Source organism: Nicotiana tabacum, chromosome 17 (genome assembly GCF_000715075.1).
Source record: "Nicotiana tabacum cultivar K326 chromosome 17, ASM71507v2, whole genome shotgun sequence".
NCBI classification, from domain to species: Eukaryota; Viridiplantae; Streptophyta; class Magnoliopsida; order Solanales; family Solanaceae; genus Nicotiana; species Nicotiana tabacum.
This window is the reverse complement of record NC_134096.1, coordinates 48,394,320-48,401,080: the sequence shown is the minus strand read 5'-3', so window position 1 is coordinate 48,401,080 and position 6,761 is coordinate 48,394,320. Positions and strand designations below refer to the sequence as shown.

The following is a 6,761-nucleotide window of genomic DNA, read 5'->3' as shown; positions in this document are numbered from 1 at the left end:
CTCTACCCGGCCCCGGCCTCGGCTTCTCGTGGCTCTAGCAAGGGGTGCGGGTGTCTGGTCATCCGATCCAACTGTACGTGTACTCACCATCTGTGAGAGAATAGAAAGATAGAAATTTAGAGTTCGAAGTCAAAATCTTGCACGATAAGGAATCAATGAAGTGAAGCTTTTCCTAACAGTTTCATTGCCTCTCGAAGATATGTACAGACGTCTCTGTACCGATCCACAAGACTCTACTAAACCTACTTGTGATTTATAATAGCTATGAACCTAGTACTCTGATATCAACTTGTCACGACCCCAATTTTCCTCTGGAGGATGTCGTGACGGCACCTAGTCTCTAAGACTAGGTAAGCCTAACAATTTTGCGGAGTAACTGAATATAAAGCTGAAACTCAAACATAATCGTCTGAAATAAATAAAAACTAAAATTCAAAATAGTAACAACTCCCAAAACCGGGTAGAAATAAGTCACAAGCTCTAAAGAGATATGCTAAGTATCTCTATACATCATAGTCTAATAAAAATAAAGAAAGCAACATAATAAAGATAGAGGGGGACTCCAAGGTTTGCGGACGTTGGCAGATATACCTTGAAGTCTCCACGTACGGGCTAGCTCACTGATACCTGGTCTAGTAGGAAGTACCTGGATCTGCACAATAAGATGTGAAGAAGAGTAGTATGAGTACACCACAACGATACCCAGTAAATGCCAAGCATAACCTCAATAGAGTAGTAACGAGGTCATATCAGGGCCCTACTAAAAATAATAGGAAACAAGGCAGAAGATATAATAATATAATGAAATGACTGAGAAGTGGACAATGAGAATTTACAGGAGATAACGACACGAGATTCAAGAAGATAACTACAACACATGAGGGAAACATATTCTTACAAGTTAAGAAAGGACAACAACAACAACAACAACAACAACAATACAGCAAATAGAGGAAAACAACAGGGGCGTTCCCGAGATACCGCCTCGTAGTCCCAAAAGTAAATATCTCACACAATAGGGGCACTCTCGAGGTACCGCCTCGTAGTCCCAAAAGTAAATATCTCACAACGGCATAGCAAAAATCTCGTACAAACAATGATAACCGCACGGCAGAAACCTCGTGCCACAATAATACTCCGCACGGCAGAAACCTTGTGCCACAATAACACTCCGCACGGCATAAACCTCGTGCCACAATAACACTCTGCATGGTAGAAATCTCGTGCCACTATAACACTCTGCACGGCAGAAACCTCGTGCCACAACCAAACAGTTATCTCAACAAAAGTCACGAAAACAACACATAACAAATAGAACAATAAAATTACAACAAGGAATCCTACAGTTAAGGAATGAATACGAAATCAAAGAAAGCAGGTAATTCAACTAAGCATGTTGCAGAAATTGCAAGTAAGAGTTAAGACACGTAGACATGTGACATTAGGCTAAACATAATGACTACACATGCTAGAGTAACTCAATTAAGGAATTGAAAAAGAAACTACTTAGCAAAAATAAGATTTTTAACATTTAACCCGAGTACGCACTCGTCACCTCGCGTACACGGCCTTCACGTATTGCAAATATCATAACATTACCAAATTCTAAGGGGAGTTTCTCTCACACAAGGTTAGATAAGTTGTTTACCTCAAACCTCGCTCAATCAATCAATAAGAAGGCTTTTCCCTTGATCTTCCAACTCTGATCGGCTCGAATCTAGTCAAAACAATTACATACTATAAATATAACTATAAGAAACTAATTTAAATAATGAAATTAAGACTTTAGCAAAGAATTAAAAATTCACTCCAAAAAGTCAACTCGGGCCCACATCTCGGAACCCGACCAAAATCACAAAATTCGAACACTCATTGGATAACGAGTTTAGCCATACTAGAATTACTCAAATCCGACCTCATTTGGCCTTTCAAAACCCAAAAATTAGGTCTAAAAACTTTCACCATTTTTCCCCAAATTTTTCAACCCAAATCCTTAATTGAATGAAGAAATTACTGATAGATTAATGGAGATTAATAAATAATTAGTCAAGAATCCTTATCCAAATATTTCCTCTAAAAATCTCTTGAAAAATCGCCACAAACCGAGCTCTCTAGGTCCAAAAATCAAAGTGAGATCAAACCCTCGAAATTAGGCCTTTTCTGCCCGGGACTTCCGCATCTGTGATAAAGTTGGCTGCATCTGCGGTCTCGCAGATGCGAGGCCTGCTTACGGTTTTGCAGCTCGTCACGCTTCTGTAGATAGAAGTCCGCTTTTGCGAAGCAGCTCCTCCTCTCCTATTTTCGCATTTGCGGTTGGCTTGCCGCAAATGCGACTTCGCTTTTGCGGTCATTCATGCGCACCTGCGACCACTGCCACACTCAGCCCCTTTCCTCTTCTGCGCTGCCATGCTCGCTCCTGCGAGCAAAACTCCGCAGGTGCGATTGCACCAGAAGGCAAAATATTCCAGATTTGTTCTAAGTCCAATTTCCGTTCCTTTAATCATCCGGAATCCACCCGAGGCCACCAGGACCTTAACCAAATATACCAATAAGTCTCAAAACATCATACGAACTTAGTCGAGCCTTCAAATCACATCAAACAACGCTAAAAACACGAATTGCACATCGATTCATTTGTAATGAACTTTTGAACTTCTAACTTCTACATTCGATGCTGAAACCTATAAAATCAATTCGATTGACCTAAAATTTTGCACACAAGTCACAATTGACATTACGGACCTACTTCAACTTTCGGAATCAGAATCTGACCCCGATATCAAAAGTCCACTTCCGGACAAACTTTTTAAAAATCATCCAATTTTTTAACTTTCGCCAATTAATGCTGAAATGACATACGAACCTCCAAATCAATATCCGGACACACTCCTAAGACCAAAATCACCATACGGAGCTACTGGAACCGTCAAAACTTCATTTTGGAGTCGTCTTTGTACAATTCAAACTACCGTAAATTCCTAAAACTTAAACTTCCAATTTAGGAACTATGGATCTCATTCCACTCTGAAACTCTCCCAAACCCGACGCCAAGCATCCCGACAAGTCACAAAATCACAAAATAAAATAGAGTGAGGAATAAATAAGGATTCTGGGATAATACTATCAAAACAACCGGTTGGGTCGTTACAATCAATTCCAGCAAATCATGCTTTCTCGAAGGCGGATGACTCTGTAAATAAACTCTTTTCTATTTCCCGGTGAAGCAATGAACACATCTCTGTAATTTTACTTACTTTACTCCAAAAGCAAATTCTTTTTTGCCAAACTATCAATCCCCTTCTCCCTCATATGACTCAACCTTCTAAGCTATAACTCTAATGAATCATTCTCCACCAAATTAACTAAGTTAATAAAAATGGAACCATGCATTTTGTACAAGTGAGATACCTTGATACCTCAAGCCACAACCATTGAGCCTCTAGTAAGCTTCCATTGGCCACCACCAAGGATGTTATAATAACCATCATTATTAAGCTTTCCTACAGAGATTAGATTCAGGCAGACATCTGAAGCATGCTTGACATTATTAAGAACTAACCTGGAGCCATTGTTAGTTTTCAAACAAATAGTACCAATGCCAAATACATCAACCTCGTTTTCACTTCCCATTTTGAACTTTCCAAAGTTACCTAGAGTATAAGAAGAAAAGTATTCCTTCTTTGGCATGACATGAGAAGTGGCATCTGAATCCACAAACCAGCTAACCTCATCATAAACAAAATTAATGGTATGTTTATCGTGGGCAAAATGAAGATGATTTCAACAACAATAGCAACACGATTTTCATTGTCGCCATCTTTCTTTTGTTGTCTCATTTCTCTCTTAAGCTTGAAACAGAACTTGTTGATGTGTCCCTTCTTGTTACAATGATCACATGTAACATTCCTGTACGTAGACCTCGAATTGCTTCTACTTTTACCTCTATCATTTTGACCTCTGAAGTTACTTCTTTCCCTGTATTCAGTTATTAAAATATCGGAGTGTGAAGCTGAAGAAGATGAAGCTTGAGATCTCCGCCTCATCTCTTCATTTAAGGAACCACTCTTAGCATATTCCATAGTTACAACACCACTGGGAGCAGAACTAGTCAAAGAAACTCGAAGAGTTTCCCAAGAGTCAGGCAAAGTATTCAACAACCAGAGTCCCTGTATTTCTTCATCAAATCTTACACACATTCCAGACAGCTAGTATAGGACACCCTGAAAATTATTTATATAATCAGAAATAGGACTGCCCTATTTGTATCGAATATTCATCAATTGTTGAAGTAGGAATAACTTATTATTGCCAGTCTTTGAAGCATAATGTGTCTCGAGCTTTTCTCACAAAGTTCTAGCATGTGTCTCATTAACAATATGATTATGATTATTGTCTTCAACCCATTGTCTGATATAACCGCAAACCTGTAAGTTCTCAAATTCTCAATCCTCGTCATATAGAGTTTCAGGTTTGTTGGAAGCAAACACAGGTAAATGCATTTTCTTGACAAATAGAAGATCTTTCATCTTATCTTTCCAAATGTGATAATTACTGCCATTCAAACAAACCATCTTTCTCATATTTGCCTCCATCATTCAAATAGACAATCGACACAATCAAATATAACCACAAGCTCTGATACCAATTTGTTAGGACCGAAATAATCAGGTGTCATGCGGAAGCTAGTAACGCAAACCTCAAACAACGATAAATCAGACAACAAAAGAGAAATATACCAAAAGAGAGAAATATTTAACGTAGTTCGGTCAATTGATCTATGTCCACATATGGAGATGAGCAATCCACTATATAAAATAGAGTACTAAATATCGAGAGAACAACCTCACGAAGAGGCAAACACAAGTGACACACTAACACTTGTCCCAAAAAAAATTCTCCCTAAACAAGATGCTCAAACCCCTTATGGCTACATTGTGGATGCTACTAAATAAGAAAGAAGAATCCTCAATTTATAGAAGTATAAAACTTTTTCCTCCAAAAAAAAAGGACTAGCCAAATTTAGGAGATTTATAATTTCCTTCTAAAAAAAACTTAATTATGATAAATATGTTGCTCTTTTCTTCAAGAGATAGGAAATCAAATATGGTAAGAAAAACAAGACTAATACCTAACAGATTAGAGGAATTTACTTGATGGAACTATGGGACAACCTCTAACCTCGACTGAAATAAAAGTTCTAGAGCTTGCATACCCAAGTGTAGTCGGCCTAAACATACTCCTAGCGATTAAAAGCAATAAAGGAAAATAAAGAACTAACAAAAATCATTCAAAGCTCAAATTACTATAGTTTCCTTCTCTACGTGACCAATTTGCCTTGTGAAGTTCAAGTCGGTATTAAATCAACCCCCCGTGGTCGAATTCAATTTTTGTATCATTTAGCAAATTGTGACCCATTTGCCTTAATATTTCAGATTCACTTCAAACTCAACCCCAATTAGTTTAAATTGATGTAACACAAAATTAACTATAATACCAAAAGAAGAGAGTAAACCAATATAAAGCAAATTAAGACAACGAAACAAGGCATGAAACACTCAAAATCAAAAATAAAAATAATGAAAAGAGCAAAGCACATATGAGATGAGAATAGAAATGGACCTAAAAAAGGAGACATCGGATTTCCTTAAATACTTGAAAATTGTACAGGATCCTTAAGCAAAATCGAACAAATAGCAGGGTGAACAGCAATTAACACGGAACTTGAACCACTAGACCGGAACTCAAAACGTGATACCGTTGCCGACCGGAACCCCAACAACTGCACATTGCTTGAAATTGAAAGGGGTTTGATCTTGTTTTTGGGCTCAAGATTTATGTGATTGTGAATGGTTGAGGAGATGGGTGTTTATGGATCTTTCATGGTGGTGTAAAGGTGAAGAAAATAGATGAAGGTTTTGCTCCTGAAAAATAAAAAGGGAGATGGTTTTAAGAGGAAAATGACTTAAACTTTTCGGTTCAAGCCATGGTAATTCGTTCGTGCTTGTGGGGAAGAAGATTATTTTCTGGGAAAAGAAAATTGAAGAAGGAAAGTGCAGTCTCCCCTCTAAAACTATATCAATTCTAAACGTGAATATTTTTTGTGATTTTCATTTTTATCGATAAAAAATAAAAAATAAAAATAAAAGTGCTAAACAAAATACCAACTAGATAAAGTTAAGGAAAATATTTTTTGTAGTTTTCAATTTTGAGATAAAATAAAGGGAAAAAATGAAATAAAAGTTAAAATATCAATAGTAAACCTAAATAAATATCCGGGGAGTAAAAAATTACGTGCTTACACATATTATTTGATTTTTGCACACTTCTTAATAATAGTCTTACTTTTATTAAATATCTCACTTAATTAACACATTACCAATTGGAGCGTTAAGATTGAATTTAAAAGAAATAAAGTAATAAATGATTCCTGGTTTTAAGACTGGATTTAGAAGAAATAAAGTGATAGATGATTCTTGGTTTTCAAATATCTTAAGCAGATTCAGATTGCCAAAGTGACTATTGGGCCGGACCAGCAAGAATATTGCTTACAAGATACAATTGTATAAGATCAAGAACTGTATTATAGCCGTTTGGCCCAGCTCAAAAAATCAATTTATTTTAATAAGTGTTTTTAGTGAAAAATACTTTGTGTTTAGCTAATTACTTTGAAAAGCAATTCTGAGCAGCAATTAGTGTTTGATCAAGCTTTTTAAAACTGTGTCTAAGTGTATTTTTCTCAAAAGTACTTTTGGAGAGAATCT

At 36.8% G+C, this 6,761-nt stretch overlaps 1 long non-coding RNA gene across 1 annotated transcript; it reads right to left on the bottom strand.

Annotated features, from left to right (window-relative positions):
- Window positions 1–393: 393 nt before the first annotated feature.
- LOC142171403 (uncharacterized) lies at window positions 394–6,065 on the bottom strand. The gene is made up of 3 exons (XR_012700963.1): window positions 5,620–6,065; window positions 1,649–1,717; window positions 394–652 (listed from the first exon to the last, which is right to left on the bottom strand). It is a non-coding gene; the product is annotated as an uncharacterized LOC142171403 (long non-coding RNA).
- Window positions 6,066–6,761: the final 696 nt, after the last annotated feature.